Source organism: Myotis daubentonii, chromosome 3 (genome assembly GCF_963259705.1).
Source record: "Myotis daubentonii chromosome 3, mMyoDau2.1, whole genome shotgun sequence".
Classification (NCBI taxonomy): domain Eukaryota; kingdom Metazoa; phylum Chordata; class Mammalia; order Chiroptera; family Vespertilionidae; genus Myotis; species Myotis daubentonii.
Window position 1 is genome coordinate 40905075 of NC_081842.1, and position 23011 is coordinate 40928085.

The following is a 23011-nucleotide window of genomic DNA, read 5'->3' on the forward strand; positions in this document are numbered from 1 at the left end:
CAGCTAGACTACAGTAATTGATTTACTTATCTGACTCATCTACTTCTTGAGGGAGTAAGTTCCTTAAGGGTAAAGCTCATGCTTTAATCATTTTTGTAGCCCTGGTCCCTAGCAGAGTACTTAAAAAATACACTGAATGAATTAATGTTCATGCGTGGTAGTTACTTTCCCTTTCTTAGCCTCTGGAGAGATGGGGAAACTTAGATTTTTGCATATCCAGTAAACAAGGCTGGTTTTGTATGTAAGAAACTTTTGACCCATGCCAGTCTAATATCTTCTCCTTTTATAGGTAAGCCTATTGTAGTTACCTTGACTACTTCTATAGTCTTCCTTTGGAAATGTCCTAAGAACTAAATAGGCCAGTGTACATACACTGAGTGGCCAGATTATTATGACCACCCCATCAGTACAATGAAGTGAATTAGTTATGCAAATAATAATAATAATATTTTAAAAAGCCTTGAGAGTATTTGCTTAGGAAGTTTTCAATAGTTAGTATTTTTGGAAGTGTCAATGAGGTACTGATGGGTGGTCACAATAATCTGGCCACTCAGTATAGTCCCACTGACCAATATATCAGTCAAGAACAAGATTGGTTTTGATATTCAGCACTGAATTAGATATAACCATATGCATGTCTGATCTTTTAGTCAGTGCATTTTATTTTATTTTTTTAATATATTTTTATTGATTTCAGAGAGGAAAGGAGAGGGGGAGAGAAAAAGAAACATCAATGATAAGAGAGAATCATTGATCAGCTGCTTCCTGCATACCCCCACACTGGGGATCGAGCCCGCAACTGGGGCATGTGACCTGACCAGGAATCAAACCGCGACCTCCTGGTTCATAGGTTGATGCTCAACCACTGAGCTACGCCGGCCGGGCTAGTCAGTGCATTTTAAATAATGCCCATGTTTCATATTAGGAATGACATAATTTCCAAGATAGAAGCAAAGAAAGAATAAACTATTCCTAGCAAGATATTTGTCAAGTAATTAAATATTTACTTAATGAAAAAAAGGAAAGGATGCATTAATAAAGGACTAATTGCATGCATATATAAATGTAGTACAATCTACAGGAATCAAGCCATTAGTTAAAATAATGGACTTGTCAATGGCAAAATGACAAAGCCATCAAACATGAAAAATAAAACCTATTGGAATATCATATTTCCCAACCAGAGTCCAGATATCATTCAAATAGTGAAAAGAAGTGTGTGCTTTAAAAAAATACTACTAACCTGGAAGAGGCAGAAGTTGTTTATGTAAAAAGAACATTTGTAAATTAGGGAAATCCTCATCCCATCCCACCTTTCTTCTCACACCCCCCACCCGTCCCCCCCATCCCCCGACACACACACACACACAAACCATCCTCACATATGCACATCATGGTTGTCTTATCTACTTGCTTTCCTGAAATGACCTTGATTTGAAAAACATGAAGTTGGAGGCAGTAGAGCAGCGGTTCTCAACCTGTGGGTTGCGACCCCTTTGGGGGTCAAACCACCTTTAAACAGGGGTCGCCTAAGACCATCGGAAAACACATATATAATTACATATTGTTTTTGTGATTAGTCACTATGCTTTAATTATGTTCAATTTGTAACAATGAAATTGGGGGTCACCACAACATGAGGAACTGTATTAAAGGGTCGCGGCATTCGGAAGGTTGAGAACCACTGCAGTAGAGTAAGAGAAGGTTCCTGTCAACTGAAATTCTCCTTCCTTCTCTGCCTATTACTCTTCGAGACAGGCATAATTGCCACCTCTTCTGTGAAAACCCTTTTTTATCCACTGTAGCCCCCCTGCCCCCTTCCTCTGCTCAATCACTGCAGTTTACCTCTTTCCTTCTTTTGCACCTATTTCACTGTCTTCTCTTATAGTTGCCTACATCTGTCCTTCCTATAGCCTAGGAGCCTTGCAAGAGGGATTGTGACTCATTTATCTTTATATTCCATTCTCTCTCTGCTTTTTCCATCCCAAACCCAAAGCCCAGCAAAAAGCAGGAACTCAGAAAACTGTTGGAAGGCTGGAAGGGAAGAAGAAAAGAAGAAAAAGAAGGAAGTTTATTTTTTAAGGAGAAAAAAAACCTGTCTTCTTTCTTCAAAAATACTTTATCTTTCTAAAATTGGGGCACAGCCTCTCCCCATCCCCCCAAGGTGTTAGGGTATGTGCCCTGAACACCTCACTTTGGCAGAGAGCCCAAATTCTATCTCCAACCAGCTGAGTCATTTTCAGTCCCTTTGTGGTTCATTCATGCTTTTCCCCTTCATTGACACGTTAACATTTCATGGTGAGTGGGTCCTGCTCAGCTGGCAGCCCCGCTAGCCCCCCACACCTCTAAGCTGTCCTCACTTCACTAGTTCCCAATTGCCTGCCTCCAGGGGAGTTCTGTCATCATCACCATGCGGTTGGAAAAACTGCTTGTTCGCTGTTGCCATACCTAAGTTTTGATAATTGACATGAAGCAAACTCAGCGAATGAGAGACCTCTGCTAGAGGCCATCTTCTCCTATGTTTGCTTTTCAAAACCACCCCATTTATTTTAAGAAAATGAGAGAAATACAGACAATGAAGGAACTGGACAGATCTAATATCTGCTTAATTTGGTATCTGGTCGAAATCTCTAATTTTTTTCCCCCTCAAATACCTATACATCTCTTATCTCCAGGCCCTCTATAGTAGGGGCTATTAAAATGAGTTTCTAGATCCATCTTGTTTTGTAGGTCAGCAATTTCTACGTTAACCTCAAAACTAGCAATAGTCCAAGAGCAAATTAGTAATTAAAAACTAGCATCTCTAAAGCTAGTTTATTCACTTCCAAAGGGAACCTCTCTCTCTCTCTCTCTCTCTCTCTCTCTCTCTCTCTCTCTCTCTCTCTCTCTCTCTCCACACACACACACACACACACACACACACACACACACACACACACACGTATCTTTTATAACAGCGGTTCTCAACCTGTGGGTCGCGACCCCTTTGGGGGTCGAACGACCCTTTCACAGGTGTCGCCTAAGACCATCAGAAAACACATATATAATTACATATTGTTTTTGTGATTAATCACTAAGATTTAATTATGTTCAATTTGTAACAATGAAATTGGGGGTCACCACAACATGAAGAACTGTATTAAAGGGTCGCAGCATTAGGAAGGTTGAGAACCACTGTGTTAGAAGTTTAGCATTTCGGATTTACTTTGGGGCCTTAAGCCCTTAGTAGGTGCTCAATAACTCCCTGCTGACACACTGATTAGTTTTAGTAACTCCCTGTTATTTCCAAGAAGACAGCATTTTCTAGACTTTTCTGATCAACAGATGAAACGTACGTTTTCTTAAAGCTGTGGAAATAGAATAATTCATATTGTGAGGTTGTTTATTACCAGCCAGACCCTCATGTTGCTCTACAGGGCTCTGATAATCACCTATTTCAGAAGCCATTAGCCTTCTGTGTGTTGTAAAGCACCCTTCCCTGTAGCTGGTCTATGCCTTTGTATTCTCGGGGGAGGAACGGTGTATACTGAAGTAACAGCCCTCTGCTGACCAAGGAAGAAAGTCTTTGATGCACAAATAGTACATTAAACTGCTTTTATTTGATATTGTTGAAATTAAACAGTGTGTGGAATCCCTGCCCAGCCATGGGAACATATAAAACCTTTGAGAAGTTGTACATTAATCCATGCTTAATATTACAGAAACGCACACGTCTAAGAAAAAATACACATTGAAAGAATGTAACAATCAAGGCTTAGGCACTTACAGCAGGACAGCAGGAGCTGGATTTAACTTATTGATTTCAGAACCACCAGTGTGGTGTGTGTGTGTGTGTGTGTGTGTGTGTGTGTGTGTGTGTGTGTGTGTGTGTGTTTTAAAGAGGCAAAATATTGCTTTTACCGTTTTCAGATAATAATGACTGTTGTTGCAAATTATAAAATTTAATTAGCTATATAAATGCCAGAGGAACAAATAGTGTGCTATTGTCTTGATATCTTTCCAGAAATTAGTCTTTTAAAGTAAATTTGCCATATTAATCATCTAAAAATATTTTTGATCACTGAATTAATAGTTTGCAGGCTGTTTCCAGGTACTCATTGCCATAGGTGATTGCTTCTTAATTACTACATGGGCTCTTTCTATTCACTCATATTAATTCATGTTTTCTGGCATAGTCCCAAAAGGCAGCCTTGCCCTATATCTTCTAATTACTTCTATAATTGAATTTGCCCACTTTTTCTAACCTATTTTTTAAACTGACTGTGTTTGTTCATGGTTTATTGTGTCTTTTTTGTGTCAGTTCTCTGCAAGCAGAATGTACATTGATTCTTCCCTCGTTTCTCATTAATTTTCAAGAGCTTTGCTGCATGTCTGTTTTTTCAGTCTGTCGGACCTATTGCTAGACCGAAAAAAAAAAGACTCTTATTATTAAAGGTTAGGTAAAATAGACTGAAGTTAATTAATTCATTAGTAACTCTGAGCCAATTACTGAAGCCTTCTCTTATTTATATACTTGTTAACAAGACAGAAATGAGAAAGGCCAATTACAGGCATATGTCCTTCAGAAGTTCAGCAAAACCAGAGCTTATGCATTTATTGACACCCCTACACAAAAAATTCAGTTATCTGTCAGATGTGTGAAATTGCATTTAAAAATTATTGGCTAATACTCTATTATGTTCATAAATTTTCAAGGTTTCCCCCAATCTGGATATCTTTGAAATGTCTGATATTATTAAATTCTTCTAAATGTATCTCAAGGAACACTGCTGAGCCTTAGAGCAATTACAAAAATAGAAGAAATTTGACCTAATTTTCTGGTTTTCATTCATCTCTCTTTTTTCCAAACTATTACGTTTTTAATTCTTGAAATGAGATCATTGATTAGCAGATCTCAGAAATGAGTGCGCTTTAAAATATGTTCTACTTGATTTTTCTTGAATAGGCCAAAACCTTACAACATGTGGGAAAGCGGTGTTTTCTGAATTTTTTCTGTGACTAATATAAAAAATTTTATTGCTTCATCCACATAAACTACCTGCACAATACATACTACACCCATTACTTCCCCATCTCTCCCCAGAAATATTTTGTTAATTTAACAGGGGCTCGGAGGGAAGGGGCCAGTGATTGAGTAGTTTTCTGTACATCTGTATTCTCTTCCTATGCTGGTGTCAGCATGGGACCAACAAATCAACAGGCAGCCTACACCTAATGTCTCAATAAGTTGACTGGTTTGTTGAATCCAAACTAACTTGAGTTTTGGGGGGTTTTGTTGTTGTTATTGTGTGTGTTTTTACCTTTTTACTACCAGGTGGACTCACATTTTCATATTTAAGTGATGCAAAAATAATGTCAGGGTTACTGCTGCCTAACTTTCTGGTTTTTCCTAAGTCTCAAATGTATTGAAATTGAATCAGATATTTGATAGAATCAGAATGACGACCACAGCACTGTAAAATGAGGAAGAATCTCAGCAGGTCCTTAGCCCAGGCCCTTGATTCTTGGAAGACAAAAGGAAAAAAAGGTTAAAATGTGTAGCGTACCTTTTCAGGAAGCCTTGCATAATGCTTCCTAACTTTCATACCCTCTGATTTAATAAGGTGGGTTTTTTTGAACTTTTCACTTTTTTAATACCATGTATCTTTTCCTCTGCTGATTTATGACCTATTTGAGGAATAACTATATTTTATGTCCTCAATAACCCCAGCATTTAACACAATGCCTTGCAAATAGCAGGCCCTCGATAAACATACTGTATGTCAAAAGAATTAGGGGTGAGAAGTCCATAATCTCTTTTTCATATGTTTGGTGTTTAACCCCCCTCACTGTCTAGGTTAACTCAAGAATTTCATGCTTGAAATCAGTTAATGTATCTTAATTTTCTGTGGCAACTGCAATAAATTGGTGACAAATGCTCCATTATTAACTCCTGTAAGCTTCTCTGCTTTAAGATTAAAAATCTATACTAGTTTTCCCTCACAGGAACTGTTTTTTATTCTCTTAATTATATATGAGCTTTTTTTAAGGCTTTACTGACCTCAAGTTTGTTACTTTGGGCCAAGACCACACAGGACCTTGTTACTCTTCCCAGTTCCATGTGCAGTGCGGTCTCTGTATTTTCAGAAACACCTGCGTGAAACAAATTAGGTTCCCTAGACTCTACTCCATGGGGCTTTTACCCATTAGTTCCTCATGCCCCTGCTTCAAGGAAGCTGGTTTTCCTCAGGCTAACTTTTCTAAGTTGTCTCTGCCTTCCTGTTTACTCTCTCTCATTCTCTCCCACTCTTTCTCCCTTCTTCTCTCCTCCCCTCTCAGTCCCTTCCCCCCACCCTTCCTTCCTTCTTTTTTTTCTCTGTTTTTTGAAATGTTATTGTATAGCTATGTCTCCTAATAACAGCACTCCATATGTTTATAATGATTTTCCAGTGTACAACCTCTTTTCACAGGTACCATATCATTTGATTCTTACAGGCTAAGTAGCATGCCAATGAAGAAACTAAGATTCAGAGAGGTTAAGTGACTTGCCTAAGGCCACCGAGCTAGTTACAATTTGTTTGTAAATTCTTTCATCATCCTTAAAATGAGGGTGATAATACAGATCTTAGTCACTGAAAGCCAAGGGGATTGACTTTAGTGAATTGCCTGCTCCCTCTCCACCACTGCCCTCCCTTTCAAGTGAGCCTCACTTCCTAGTGAATTATGTACAAGCTCCTCCCCTTGAACCTCAAACCTTCAATGTTAGAGCCAAAGTCACCTTGCCAGCTTGCTCTCTCCCTACTTCCTACTCATACCTCTTATGCAGCTAATATATCCGATTTCCTCTTTTTTTTAAATATTTTTTTTTACTGATTTCAGAGAGGAAGGGAGAGGGAGGGAGAGAGAGAGAAAAATCAGTGATGAGAGGTAATCATTGATCAGCTGCCTCCTGCATGCCCTGTACTGGGGATCAAGCCTGGAACCTGGGCATGTGCCCTTGACTGGAATTGAACCCAGGACCCTTCAGTCTGCTTTAGTTTGCAGGCCAATGCTCTATCCACTGAGCCAAACCTGCTAGAGCACATTTCCTCTTTTTGATTCACCTTTGTCCCACTCGATCCTCATCATATCTATAGAAATTCTATCCTTCCTGTGGGTTCCTTCTCCCATCCAGGCTCTTACTGGAAGCATTTTTTTTAATACTTTTTTATTGATTTTTTACAGAGGGGAAGGGAGAGGATAGAGAGTTAGAAACATCAATGAGAGAGAAACATCGATCAGCTGCCTCCTGCACACCCCCTACTGGGGATGTGCCCACAACCAAGGTACATGTCCTTGACCGGAATCGAACCTGGGACCTTTCAGTCCGCAGGCCAACGCTCTATCCACTGAGCCAAACCGGCATTTTTCCTGATATCCATCTCTTGCCACTCCCAACTCCCACTAGATATGTCTCCCTGGCATTTGAATTCTCATGACAGCCTCTTGTGTCTTTAGATGGTTTCTTCTGTATTCTCTCTAATGTGCTATTTATTTCTGTCATTCTCTCTTCTCCTCTTAGACCAGCGGTTCTCAACCTGTGGGTCATGACCCCTTTGGAGGTCGAACGACCCTTTCACAGGGTTGCCTAAGACCATCAGAAAACATATAACTACATATTATTTTTGTGATTAATCACTATGCTTTAATTATGTTCAATTTGTAACAATGAGATTGGGGGTCACCACAACATGAGGAACTGTATTAAAGGGTCGCGGCATTAGGAAGGTTGAGAACCACTGTCTTAGACTCAGTTCCATAAGGATGAGGATCAGGTATCATTCAGATATCACAGTGGTAGGAACATAGCTTTGGGGTGCAAAGACCTGGTTTATACCTCAGAACCATTTGCCAAGACAAACTTCATAACCTATCTGAGCTCTAGTTTTCTCATCTTTAAAAGTAGGTGCCAATAATACCCAACTTGCAGAGTTTCTGGGAAGAAATCTCTATAACAGGGGTGGGCAACCTTTTTGTGAGTGGGTGCCAAAACCAGCAAAATCTCTGACTCAAAATTCTTCTGTGTGCCAACCCTAATTTTTTAACAACATGTTACGCGTACTTGATATTTCTTAAGGTGTACATATGTGAATATCCTTGAAGAAATAATAAAATTCATTCGAGTAACAAAAACACAGTATATGATGATGAAAAATACATTTATCTTTTAATGTATACATGAACACTGATAGTCCGACAGAAAACTTATGACTCCATTTGATATTATCAGTGGGACTTTTGCTGCTGCATCACTGATGACAGAGATTTTACATCAGGTTTATATTTCATGACCTTCAGAGATATGCATGAGCTACTACTTTCATCCATCAGGCTACTCCTATTATGAGACTTAACAAAATTCATCACTGAGAACAAAGATTCACAAGCGTATGTGGATGAAACCAAAACACTGGTTGGATCTAGGAAGGCAGGGAGAGTTAAGGCAGAGGCATAGAAATTGCTCTTCCTCTCTCGTCAATCCATGTCTATGGTCTTTAAGATAATTTGTTATGTAAAATTATTTATTTATCTAAGATGCACCTACACTGAATATATCTGAAAAATAAAAAAGTCGATATTAAGAAAAAAATTGTAAATGGAAGATTATAAGAGAGGGTTTGGCGTGCCAGCAAAAGTTACTGGCGTGCCATGTTTGGCATGTGTGCCAGGGGTTGCCCACCCCTGGTCTATAAAATACCTCACAGAGCATCCAGCGCGTGTAAGGGCTCATGCCAGTGAAATTGAATAGATTAGAACTGACTATGTAATCCCATCACAGTGCAGGCATGTATTCTAGTGTAGGAACAACTGGATCCAAACCCAGCCTTCCTATTTGTGTGAATATTTTCATATTTTCTCTCCTGGCTATGTTTATGTCAGTGTTAAGTCTTATCTGAATATTCCATGTTCAGGCCTCTTAAAATTAAAGCACATTTGTTGGTGTAGTTTAAAGTACTGATAAAAAATTAACATAATATGTTTTTTTTTAAAGCATGTGGTTTCTAGTTAACACTGGGTGTGAATCCAAACTGCCACTGCTCTCTAGCAGTTGCCCTACCCTCTCCAAATTATGACCAACTCAGAAGTTGTATTTGAGATGTCTTTCACTTTCTTCTTTATTGGTCTGTATGTTTTGGATTTTTTAAAATAAAGAGGATGTTTTTCTAGAGCCCAGAAACAATGAGAATATTATCATAGGTGACAGCAATAACTTTCAACACACAAACGTCCACTTTTGTAATTTGGATTTATAAATTTTGCTTGATTGTTCAGTGCCTTATGCGTGTAAATATCTCATACATTTCAGTAATTGCTAAGGAGAAAGGTGTTTCTTTTTGAATTATTATCAACTAATTTTTAAAATAACTAAATAAGTCAATAAACTACATCACCAGTCAGTTTAACCTTTAGGGGGACTAATTTTTCTAATAACTAGAAATTAAATGTTGTCCATGTAACCAAAGTTGACTCAAAGCCTGGACACAGGACAAAAGTTGGATACAAATTTCATCTAAACTTAGAGCAGTCAGAGCCAAAGTCATGGCTATAGTCAGTATGTTATTTTGTTAATGTGGGTAAAGAGGACTTTTAAACGAAAAATAGAAAATGGGGCAAACCTTGTTTTAATCAGGGAGTATAAGGAAAGAAAATTAAATGCCTATGTTACAACTTATTCTTTCAGACTACCAATAACATTTTCCCTTAGCCTCAAGAGACAAGCATAAAACAATGGCTCAGTGCTTTAGAATAGGAACTAAAGTTGTGTACTGTGCATGGATTTAGTCCTATATAAGAGGAAGGCAGCATTTAAAGCTGGTGTTGCCTCCTGGGGAAAAAAAGAAAAAAACACTGGGATTCTGAGTCAAATATGTATGCATTTTCTGTTTTTCTGTTTTGTGGGTCTTTATTGCTAAAAATATTTTTATTAAATCACTCTGGGCATCTTTAAGCTTACTGTGTTCTTGTTTGCTCATTTGCAAATCTCAAGTCATGATATAATTATGAAACATCTTGAGTTATTAAAAGTAGAGAAATTTCACTCTGTTTGTGAACTGAACAGCAGACCAGGCAATGTCTTCAGAAACAAAGATTTTCTTTTTGGATGGAAAAAATAAGTTCTTTTTCATTATAAGTTAAAATGAGGGATGATACCAGGACAAAACGCAGACATTGTCAGCTTGAAAGCTGTAATGTTGATGCTGTCTACATAGCTGTCAATGAAATAGAGATTGGTTTATTTTTATTGACTTGTTGGACCAATGGACAGCATCTTATTGGGCGATCAAACCTTGAAAAGTCACCTTGAGGTGTAAGTTACCAATCTGCAGCATATCAATGACCAATTTAACAGCAACAACGTGATATTTCGTTTTACTCCATACAACATAAACATGGATTGAGACGCACTCCATGAAAGAAATGGGCTTCAAGTCAGACTACCCTGAGTGGGAGCCTGGGGTCTACCACTTTCTAACTATGTGATGTTGAGCGACTTCACCTCATGAAGTCTATTTCCTCATCTGAAACATGGGGATTATAACATTTCATCAGAGTTAAGATGCACATTCTCTCACATTTTATCATCTCTAATATCAGGATGCATCTTATAAATGATGGTATGTCTTGGTTTCATTAGCAACATTTTTTTCTTTCCTTTTTTTTTTTTAATTGGAATAATCTATTCTAACAAAAGTACAAAGTATGGAAAAATGAGTGTGTTTGAATGATTTCAGAGAGCAGAGAAAGGTTCACACTAGCAGGTTGAGTGTTTAGCACCTTTGAACAGAGATCTTCAGAGTGCGGACACGTGTCAGTCCAGGCTCCGACTACCCAAGATCGATCTGTGTGACTGAGGGTGTGCTGATCACAGGACAGTGCGGCCATTTGGGTTTTTCTCTACATGATGAAAGTGCCACAGAAAACAGAGTGGGAAAGCTGCTCACTGAGTTCATGGCTGGTGGTTAGAAAATGGGAGAGAAATGTTGAAACAGAGGAGAAAGAGCCCGGGTGAATGAGGAGGTCAGTCAGATGGACAGTCCGAAGGCGCTGACGATGCAGTACATGGTCTTGTTCTCCCATCACACGGTGCAGCTCCTGTCAGTAGAGCTGTCCCAGAGGCAAGAACTCGCCGTGTGTTCTTCTGCATAATTATACAGGTCGCAATGTATTTGAATGGTTTTCCCAGCTTGGTGGGTTGGCTTAAAGTTTGTTCTACTACCTTTGTGATCCACTGATTGAGTTTGCTGTGCTGATAGGCGTTGCCACTGATGGCACTTTCTATAGCCTCTTTCACAATGTTACTCACTTTGTCAACAACAAAAGTAGTCTCTTCCGCACTCTGGTAGTCTTCCATCTTCCCCTGTGCGTCGCCTCTGCGGCCCTGATTTTTTTTTCTTTCTTTCTTACTGGTACATAAATTAATTGTGTAATTTACAAACTATAGCATTTGCTATTCAATTAAATAACTAATATACACTTCTAGAGTTGTTTTGAGGTAAAAATAAAATAATCATATAAAACCTTATGCCCAAAGACTCTCAGTAAACAATACTCATCAATGTTGTACAGTATGGTTTCTGTAAATGCTGGCATTTTCCAGTCTTTTTGGTCATAATTTTTTTTCCAAAACTAGAAGTTAATTTCTTTGCTAAAATCCTTGTTGTTGGAACAGTCTGCCTACCAAATTGTTCATCAGATTTCCTCTAATATCTCTGACAGCAAGATATTGACCCTAAGGGCTTAAATCTGAAATGTGAAATGTAGTTAAAATAAAGTTTGTAAAAGTCTACACTGATTTGTCAGATTGAGTTGTCTACAGATAAAAAAAGGAGTAAGTAGTGAGCATGCTGCCACAGTGCCTAGCCCATAGTGAGCACTGTAGAGGTGTTGTTGAGAGTGGTTAAAGAGCAGATTCTGTAGCCAAACTGACCGGGTTCAAGTCTTGGCTCTACACCTTACAAGCTGTGTAACCTTAGACAAGTTATTTAACCTGTCTGTGGCCTGGGGTTGTGAAAATTAAATGAGCAATGACCAAAGAAGGTGCTTTATAGGATTGCTATTATAATTGAAAATACTCCCGTCTTGTGTTTAAGTTCCTTAAGAAAGGTCTGAGTTTTCTGACACTGAAAGAGAATATTACCATCAATTTACTTTTCAAGAAGGTGATTGTTATAATTCTGTTAGAGGTGTGTACCATATAAAACATATAATCTGCTAACAGTTTCTTTGAAGTATTTGTGATTATGTGACCTAGCTGATAAAACGAGCCTATCTAGCAGTAAACACATGACTGAAAACAAAGCTAAGTCTGAGGTTGCTTCTAACAGCCTCGGGAATGCTTGTATGATATTATCTTGTTATGACTTAAAATTCAGTATAATTTAGGTCAGCCTGTATCCCCAAGCAAGGGTCATATGACTATAAACTTTAGATGTCCTCTCTTACATTTGTTCACGTGGAACCCATGTTATTCTAATTATTTTAAGTTGTGAGCATAAGAACATGGTGTGAACATGACTATTGTGCCTACAAAAACTATGGCTTCCACGCATGTATCTCCAAGTATTGGTGTGACTTTTAACTTATCGATCAACCATTTTAAATACAAAAATAAACAACTCTGATTATTCATCATTCTTTTTTGAGTGATAATTATGTGGCAATTGACTTGAATAATGGTAATCAGCATTATTTATTCATAACCAAAATACACTTTTTAGCTTTTCTCTTCTTCACTTTTCACCTCTATCTAATACCTGTCATCAAAGTCAGTAGCAAGAGACTATAACACAATGGAACATTGGTGTCCCAACAATGTGGCTCCAAAACCCAGTCTGTCACTCAGTTGATCCCCAAATCTCTACTAATATTTGTTCTTGCTCGTGTCATAAGTCTACTACAGGCCATTGGCCGTCCTTTACCCTGTAGCTGTGCCATCTAACATGTGCCTTCTGCAGTCACCCTGGTAGGGAAAGCAGAACCTGGAGGGACTCTTTCAGGAGCCAGTACTAGAACTGACTTACATCAACTCCATCCAATTCCATTAGCTAAAATCCAGCCACATGGCCCTAATTAAAATACAAGAGACTGAAAATACCATCATCCTTCTTGCCCAGAAAGGAAATAGTGTGGTGAACACGTAGCATTTTCTCTGCCACAGCACCTTACTAGCTATATAACTTTAAGCAAGTTACTTAACTTCTCAGAGCCTGTTTTCTCATTTGCAAAGTGCAATAGTAATACCTATCTCACAGAGCAGCTGTATGGATAAATATGGAAAGGTATGTAAAGCAATTAACATATGATAAGAACATTATAAAATTGTCCTATTTTCTCACTAATAATCAATAGATTTCTCCCTAAAACACACACATACACATAGGACCCAAGTCATATGCACCTGAGTTCTCTAGTCCACACCAGCCTAGCTCTCTGTTGATCCTTCAGCTCCTGCCCAGCCTCTCAGGGATGCAAGACTCACAGCAGCTGAGACTCTTGGCCATGGAGCTAATTTATACTAATAAAAGGGCAATATGCAAATTAACTGTCACTCCGTGACAAAGATGGCAGTGCCCATAGCCACAAAGATGTCGGCACCGGCCGGAGTCACGGAGCTGGCCAGAGCAGGCAGGACACTTGGCTTCCTTTAGGCGGGACTCTTGGCTTCCTTCGGGTGGGACGCTTGGCTTCCCGCAAGCCCCGGCCAGCCACCGAGGGCCAGCCTCTGGGCGGCAGCCATGGAGCTGGCTGGAGTGGGTGTGAGGCAGCTCTGGCCCTAAGCGAATGTGGAAGGCGGCGGCCGGAATGAAGGCCCGGGTCCCAGGTGCTGGAGGGAAGCCGGTGCCGGCAGCGAGGGGAAGGAAGGCCTATTCTTGCGTGAATCTTCATGCATCGGGCCTCTAGTATCAGTATAAGTATTGTACTCCAGGGGCTGAGATAAAGGGAAAGCAAAGCCAGGACAAGACATTGAGAAGGGGCTCTAGGTTCTCCAGGAGTCTCAGAGGGGAGGGTTTTGAGGAGATTAATTAAAGGAGTGGAGGATAGAGGGGAGAACTAGTTGTGTGGACTTGTGCTTAAAGTGGACCCCAAGTCTCAGGATAGCAGCTACAAGAAAGGGGGAAAACGAATACATATGGAGTACTTACAAGGTAGCAGGCATCATCCTGGGGCTTTCAATAGGTGGCCTCATTAAATTCTCACAAGAAACCTTGGGTAGGAACCTCAATTCCAGTTTTCAGTTTGGTTAAAGTAACGTACCTAAGCTTACATAGCTAATAAGCTAAATAGTTGGGGTTGGATCTTCAAAGTCCCAGTGTAGTGTTCTTTGTACTATACCACTTTCCATCGGCCAGTGATGCTGAACTGTGCTGAAGACCAGATCTCAGAGAATAGACAGAGAAGGTCAGGGGAGCAATCCCTCTTAACCCCACTTTCCACATGACCAGAACAGCTTACTCAGTGTCAGCCTATGGTACAATGTATTTTCAGTAGATCCCAGACTCACACAAGTATACCTCTATCTGCTTGCTAATGTTGGAAATAGATTTCACTGAGAGAGGAGATGAGTGTGTGAATGGCTTTCCATTAACATGTATGTGCAATAATTTCCTATTGGGGTACATGGTAGATAGAACGATTTTACTGAGTAGAGCAAGAATTTAGATAGAGGAAGCTTATCAAACCAAGGCCACAGCTTTTTTATTTTTATTTTATAATCTGACAGCCTGTACACCAAAAAATGGTCCAGAAGAAGTTTTGAGTCCTCTGTAACCATGCAGGCCTGGAATATGGTGAGAACTAGTCCCACAGAACAATCTCATGAAGTGAACCCTGAGTTATCACTCCATGATGTGCCCTCAGAGTACCCAAATATACCCAGAAAAACTAAGGGATTTGGGGATTGGCATTTTAGGAATAGCATTAAAACAGAACTACAGCCATAGCCAGTTTGCTCGGTGGATAGAGCCTTACTAGTAGCCTGTGGACTGAAGGGTTCCGGGTTCAATTCCTGTCAAGAGCACGTACCTCAGTTGCAGGCTTGGCCCCTGGTTGGGGTGCATGCAGAAAGCAACCAATCGATATGTCTCATCATTGATGTTTCTGTCTCTCTCTCCCTTTCCCTTCCTCTCTGAAATCAATAAAAATATATTTTTAAGAAAAACAGAACTACAACTGCAGCAGAAGAACTGAAATGAATATAAGACTAGGTATTCCTAATCTTTCAAAATACATTTCTTGGAATTGTGAGCAGCATAAACTCTCTAAGTTCAAGTCTCTGCCTCTGTCTCTAACACATGTGAGGGTTCTACCTACTGATTTGGACAAATATGAGAAATAGTTCATGACCCAATATGCCTCTCATACTTTGAATGTATTTTGGGACTCTTTTGTCATTTCTATGATGTCTTCCTAACTGTTAATTTTGTCATCTTTTAATTAAGTTAAATTTACTTATTATTGTTGTTGACACTATTACAGATGTCCCCTATTTTCTCCCCCTTTGCCCATCTCCACCCAGCCCCAGCCCCAGCCCCTCTCCCCTCCCCTGGCCACCACACTGTCTGTGTCCATGGGCTATGTATATATGTTCTTTGTCTAATCTCTTCACTTTCTTTTATCCAATCCCCTCCCAACCCCCCACCACTCTGAGATCTGTCAGTCTGTTCCATGTACCCATGCCTCTGATTCTATTTTGTTCATCAGTTTATTTTGTTTATTAGATTCCATGTATTAGTGAGATAATATAGTATTTGTCTTTCTGTGCCTAGCTTATTTCACTTAGCATAATAATCTCCAGGTCCATCCATGCTGTCACAAAAGGTAAGAGTTCCTTCTTTTTTCTAACCTCAATAGTGTCCCGGTGCACGAAATTCATGCACATTAAAAGGGAATTAATTAGAGAAAATAGTTTAATATTGCTATTTGCCCTTTATAATAGAAGTGTCAGAGATTAAAGAAAATTAGTGAAATGTATATGAAAATCTCCCTCCTGTCAGAGTCTTGGGCGCACCGCAGGACCCAGAGTCAAGTCCCCGCCCACCCACGTGTGCCTCGAAATTGCATGAGACCCAGATCCGGCTGGCCCCACCCCCATCAAGCCCCGGCAGATGGAGGGCGCAGCCTCAGGTCCCCTGTCAAGCCCCGCTGGGCAGGGAACAAAGCCTCCTGCTGATCACACATAATGACCATTTGCATATTAGCCTTTTATTTTTAAGATAGTATTCCATGGCTGATTGGTGTTTTCAGGATTGTTAGGATATATTCCCAGAAGTGGAATCGCTGGGTCAAAGGCTGCTCCATTTTTAATTTTTTGAGGAATCTCCATACTGTTTTTCATAGTGGTTACACCAGTCTGCATTCCCGCCAACAATGTGCTAAGGTTCCCTTTTCTCCACATCCTCACCAGCACTTGTTGTTTGTTGATTTATTGTCGGTAACCATTCTGGCGGGCATGAGGTGATAACTCATTGAAGTTTTTTAATTTGCATCTCTCTGATGATCAGTGACTTTGAGCATTTTTTCACACAGCTGTATGTCCTCTTTGGAGAAGTGTCTATTCAGGTTCTTTGCCCATTTTTTTTAATTGGATTGTTTGTCTTCCTGGTGTTGAGACATATAAATTCTTTATATATTTTGGAAACTAACCCCTTATCAGATGTATCATTGGCAACATGTTCTCCCATACAGTGGGCTCCCTTTTCATTTTGTTCATAGTTTCCTTTGCTATACAGAAGATTTTTAATTTGATGTAGTTCCATTTGTTTATCTTCCCCTTTGTTTCCCTTGCTCTAGGAGATGTATTGGCAAAATATTGCTACATGAGATGTCTGAGATTTTACTGCCTATGTTTTCTTCATGGGTACTACTTAGAACAGGGTTTTCATAATCCACATGTTACTCAGAGGCAATGCAGTGTACTGGTTAGTGGTTAAGAGGCTGAGCTCTGAAGTACCTTTGTTTGAAGCCAGGCTTTATGATGTACAAGCTGTCTACCTTCCAGCAAGTTACTCCTCTGTGCCTCAGTTTCCTCATGTGCTACCTGGCCAGTGTGGCTCAGCAGTTAAGCATCAGTCTATGAACCAGGAGGTTGCAGTTCTATTCCCTGTCAGGGCATATGCCTGGGTTGTGGACTCGATCCCCAGTAGGGGGCATGAGGAGGCAGCCGATCAATGAGTCTCTCTCATCATTGATGTTTCAATCTCTGGCTCTCCTTTTTCCCTTCTTCTCTGAAACCAGTAAAAAATATTGGGGGAGCCGAAACCGGTTTGGCTCAGTGGATAGAGCGTCGGCCTGGGGACTGAAAGGTCCCAGGTTCGATTCCGGTCAAGGGTATGTACCTGGGTTGCGGGCACATCCCCAGTGGGAGATGTGCAGGAGGCAGCTGATCGATGTTTCTCTCTCATCGATGTTTCTAACTCTCTATCTCTCTCTCCCTTCCTCTCTGTAAAAAATCAATAAAATATATATTAAAAAAAATATATTGGGGGAGGGGAGAGCTAACCATTAAAAAAATATGCTAATATGCAATGCTTTCAACAATAAAGAATTATTAAAACAAATGCTACCTCATAAATTTGCTTCAAGCATTAAATAATTTAATATATATAAAGCACTTAGAAAAGTGGCCGGCACACGGTAAGAGCCCAGTTCTTTTTTAAAAAAATATATTTTTATTGATTTTTTTTACAGAGAGGAAGAGAGAGGGATAGAGAGTTAGAAACATCAATGAAAGAGAAACATCGATCAGCTGCCTCCTGCACACCCCCTACCAGGGATGTGCCTGCAACCAAGGTACATGCCCTTGGCCAGAATCGAACCTGGGACCCTTCAGTCCGCGGGCCGACGCTCTATCCACCGAACCAAACCGGTTAGGGCAAGAGCCCAGTTCTTTAGCAAGGACCTCAAGAATGAGGGAAAAGGCCCCAGGGACAGAATTGCCGATCTTCAACCACTGTCACCTTGAAGTGGGATAGGGAAGAGCTGACACAGAGCAGCTGAAACTTGTCTCCTGAGTCCATATCCCAACAGTTGAGACACAAGCAGCAGTGCTTCCCCGTTTTAATGTGCCTGTGAGTCACCTGAGGAGCTTGTGAAATGCAGATTCTTACCCTTTAGGTCCAAGGTGCAGCTTGAGCTTCAGCCTTCCTAACCGGCTGCCCGGAGGCGCTGATGCTGCTGGCCTGCAGACCTCACTTTGAGGAACAAGGGTCTAGAGCAGCGGCTCTCAACCTGTGGGTCACGACCCCTTTGGGGGTCGAACGACCCTTTCACAGGGGTCGCCTAAGACCATCGGAAAACACATATATAATTACATATTGTTTTTGTGATTAGTCACTATGCTTTAATTATGTTCGATTTGTAACAATGAAATTGGGGGTCACCACAGCATGAGGAACTGTATTAAAGGGTCGCGGCATTAGGAAGGTTGAGAACCACTGGTCTAGAGAACGCTAAGTAGACTCTTTCCCTAGGATGAGAGAACTCTGCAGGGTCGTCCCTTTTACCCAGCCTCTTCTGTCATTTTTGTCATGGGTCGTGGTCAAGATGTTTAAAAATAAGGATTGCTTCAGAGGGAAAATACATAGATATTGTACTTTGAATTACATAAAATATTTTAAATCCTTAAGCATTTGATGGTGCTCCCCCCGCCCCCCATTAGAATTCAAAATTAGTTTTTCCTTTTTGCTCATTAATTAGAAACTACAGGATTGAGAGTATTTTTAGGTAGGCGAAATGTCTCCCTCTGCTTTCCAACTAGGGATGAGATCAGCAAGACCAAGTATCCTCTTTCTTATTTTTTTATTTGTATTTTTTGTTCCATTGTTTTTGTTTGTTTGTTTGTTTGTTTGTTTGTTTGTTTTTTAGAGAGAGTGGAAGGGAGGGAGCAAGGAGAGAGAGACATCGATGTGAGAGAGACACATCAATTGCTGCTGGCACACGCCCGACTGGGGCTGGCGGTCGAACCTGTAACCTAGGTACATGTCCTTGACTGGGAATCGAACCTGCACCCTTAGGTCTGCAGGCCGATGCTCTAACCCAGGGGTCCTCAAACTTTTTAAACAGGGGGCCAGTTCACTGTCCCTCAGACTGTTGGAGGTCCGGACTATAGTTTAAAAAAAAACTATGAACAAATTCCTATGCACACTGCACATGTCTTATTTTGAAATTAAAAAAAAAAAAAAACGGGAACAAATACAATATTTGTATTTGCATGTGGCCCGCAGGCCGTAGTTTGAGGACCCCTGCTCTAACCACTAAACATGCCGGCCAGGGCACAAGCATCCTCTTTTCAAATGAGACCAGCCCTTTCATTTTAACCTCATGCATATTTCAAGGGAAATGCAAACCACATGTTTGTGTTCCACTGACATAAATCATTATTGGATATTTCACATAAAATGTTTTTTATTGTTAAGGAGCTTCCAACAGCCAGGCTGGGTTTTGCTAAGACTGAAGTTGGGCCTTAGCAAACAGCTAAATTGAATAGCCTTCAGATTGGAAAGTCTAAATCCAGTTGAATGGTTTCACACATTCAGGCTAAACTAATTTTTAACCGTCTAGTCAATTTCTTCACTGTCTTCTACAGATACTTCCTCACAGAAACTCAGGCTATGTAGAGACTTGAACTGCATGTGTGTTTTAAAAACATAATCACAAGCAAAATCAACCAAGATCAAACCAGAGCCTTACAGCAGGAGTGGGCAGACTTTCTCTGTAAAAAGTCATTAGTACGTCTGATAGGTTCTGTGGGTCAGATGGTGTGTCAGTTTGCCAGAGCAGCTGTAACTAAGTACCAGGGCCTGGGAGACTTAAACAACAGAAATATATTCTCTCACTGTTCCAGAGGCTGCAAGCCTGACACCAAGATGTCAGCAGGGTTGGTTCCTTCTGAGGGCCTCAAGAATCTGCCCCATCCTTTCTCCTAGCTGTAGGTGGTTTCCTAGATACTTTGGCATTTTTTGGCTGCCTCACCCTGATCCCTGCTTTCATCTTCACGCAACATTCTTCCTGTGCGCATGTCTGTGTCCAAATTTCCCCTTTATAAGGATGCAAATCATATTGGATTAGATACTCAACCTACTTCAGTATGATTTCATCCTAACTTTACTAACTACATCAGCAAAGAACCTGTTTCCCCAATAAGGCCACATTCTGAGTTACTGGGGTTAGGACTTCAACATATGAATTGGTGGCGGGGGGGGTGGGTGAGGGCAGGTGGACACGATTCAACCTATAAAATGCAATTAATTTCTGAGCAACCGAAGGACTTGTATGCATGCATATTAGCATAACCAATGGACACAGACACTGGGGCAGTGGGGGCTTGCCCATGCTGGGAATGGCTGGGGCAGAGGGTGTCAAGCGGGAAAAAGGAGACATATGTAAAACTTTAGACAATAAATAAATTTAAAAAAAAGATAACCCAGACCCTGGGGTCATAAAAAATAATGATAAAAAAATAAAATAAAAATACAGTTTCTGTTCTAACTACTCAACTCAGCCCTTGGAGTGCGAAAGAAGTAATAGAAAATGCATAAGCATGGGTGTGGCTGTATTACAATAATGCTTTGCTAGAAAGGTGCAGGTTTGTGGCCAGTAATTTGCAGATCCCAATGTTAAGGTAACTCTGATCCCTTCTGAATATGAAAGAAAACAGGGAAAGATTTGGCACTTGGCAAAGAGAGAGAGAGAGAGAGAGAGAGAGAGAGAGAGAGAGAGAGAGAGCAGAAAAAACTTTGCCAGTTTGGCAATACCTTCTTTATATTTTGTATTCTAGTCACTATGTTTTACATTAAGCTTTAATATGTCTTATGCTTACATTCAAATATAATCTGAGTTAATATACAGTTTCAATTAAGCAAGCTGCTATAAATTTTATAATGGTAACTCTAATTACTCTATCCCTTTGTGGGACTGCTACTAAGTTCTAGAATGACCCAGAAATAGACTTTTCCATTTAACATTATGCTGCATGCTTTCTGGCATGAATATCTCTAAACATTAATAATTATGATTTTAATCCCTTTAGAAATGTATGTATATTTATCCCCATAAATACATGTGTATATATTGCTTTTCACACAATATTTCTAGAGTGCCTACAGGCACTGTATGAGGTTGTATACAGTGACCTCTGGATAAGACACAAACATTGCCTCCAGGGATTTACTGTGGCCTGGAAGAGATATGTAAAGAAAATAGATAATATAATAACATATATTCAAACATCATCCAAAACTTATGTATATACCTGCCATGTAGTTGGGACTGCTTTGTCCTGCTTGGTCTGTATGCGTGTGTATGCCTATATGAATCTTGCCTCTTCACTATGGAACTTTAAATGGAACCAAATTAGAGAATTCTGTATAGGGTCATACTAGTAGATGTAAGTGCTTAAAAATCTTTCGCGAAAAGCTTGAAAGTTGACTATGCAGGAAAGAACAGATGTCAATCGGGCACATACGATATATCTTGCAATAGTAGCAGAGGCCATGCTCCCACTTACATTAAAACATAGACTGGGCTTATTAATGTCCTTTTATATTAAAACGCTAGGCATCTGGAAAGCCCTGGAACTCTTCCTCCACACGGTTATAAAGGTGGCCAGAGTCACCTGCTTTACATTTTAAGAGAGCAAGTGTGCAAGTAGTGAGTGGTCTTATGGAGGATGAAATGAACCCACTCCCAGGTATCAGTATTGGATGTTGGGGGCTCATTCATCTTCAGCAGAGGTGCCCCAGGAAATCACTTTCTTGAAGTGCCCCAAGATTGGCCTTGTATTTAGGATCTGAAAGAAAATGCCCACTGGATTGTACCAATTATAAAACAGGTCAAATTTGGGGGCCAAAAAAGTGGACCATATGCCTTTAATCAGGTTTGTTACCTAAAACGTTTTCAGTTCAGGCAGAGATTTTCAGAGAAAGTGTCAGCTATGATGGTATATATAAAATTCTATCTGACCTGAAATGTCAGGTATATGTGACTTTAATGATTTTAACCATTTTAGGCCCAAAGAAGACTTCTAAAATAATAATGAAAATGTGATTGATCTCTTTATAATTATAGAAACACCCATGACCTTCAATAATACAGGCTAAAATCTGCCTTTACACATACAATGGATTTCAGAACCACATATAATTAACTTGGTGTTTTCTGAAATAAAATTGGAGCTCAAAGAATAAAACTGGAATTTATTCTACAAATAAAACAGTAGAGCATCCCTAAACTTTTTAAAAATATATATTTTTTTATTGATTTCAGAAAGGAAGGGAGAGGGAGAGAGAGAGAAAGATCAATGATGAGAGAGAACCATTGATCGGCTGCCTCCTGCACACCCCCTACTTGGGGTCGAGCCTGCAACCCGGGCATGTGCCCTGACCTGACCGGGAATCAAACTGTGACCTCCTGGTTCATAGGTCAATGCTCAACCACTGAGCCACACTTGCCAGGCCCTAAACATTTTTTAATCTGGAATTTTTTTTATCTCTTGGATTCCCTCGTTTATAGTTTAGAAATGACTGTCCTATCCTAAGAATCTTGTACACATTTTTTTGTCTATGGGGCAGTTTCTCCCTTTTTCTTCTACTTTTACTAAAATAAAGGGGAAGCTTTCCATCTTCCCACAGAAACTAGAACAAGAAGATGGAACTAAATGGCTTTTTTTCTTCTCGACATTTTGCAAACTTTAAGAAACAAAGCACTACAGCATGTCAATGCAGAATAATGATAATATTAATAATGATGGTGCTGATGATGATAATGATGAATTAGACGATATAATTCTCTTCTTATTCTAAGTGTGAAAACTGAAGCAAAATGATGAAGTGCCTTTCCCAAGCTCGGTGGCTCCACAATGAGAACTCGGGCTTCTCCTCCCCTCACTCTTCTTCAGGGGAGAACAAATATCACTAATGTTCATCCTCGCCAGGAGAAAGCCACACTGGCCCATTCAATGGCCAATTAGAATAAATTGTAAATTAGGACAAATATC

General features: G+C 40.0%; 1 long non-coding RNA gene and 1 pseudogene across 2 annotated transcripts in view; one reads left to right on the forward strand and one right to left on the reverse strand.

The window, feature by feature from the left end:
• LOC132229234 (uncharacterized) overlaps positions 1 to 23011 on the forward strand; it is a 488618-nt gene that overhangs the window by 369714 nt on the left and 95893 nt on the right. The window lies entirely within an intron of this gene.
• On the reverse strand, positions 10698 to 11392 carry LOC132229233 (dynein light chain Tctex-type 1-like; annotated as a pseudogene).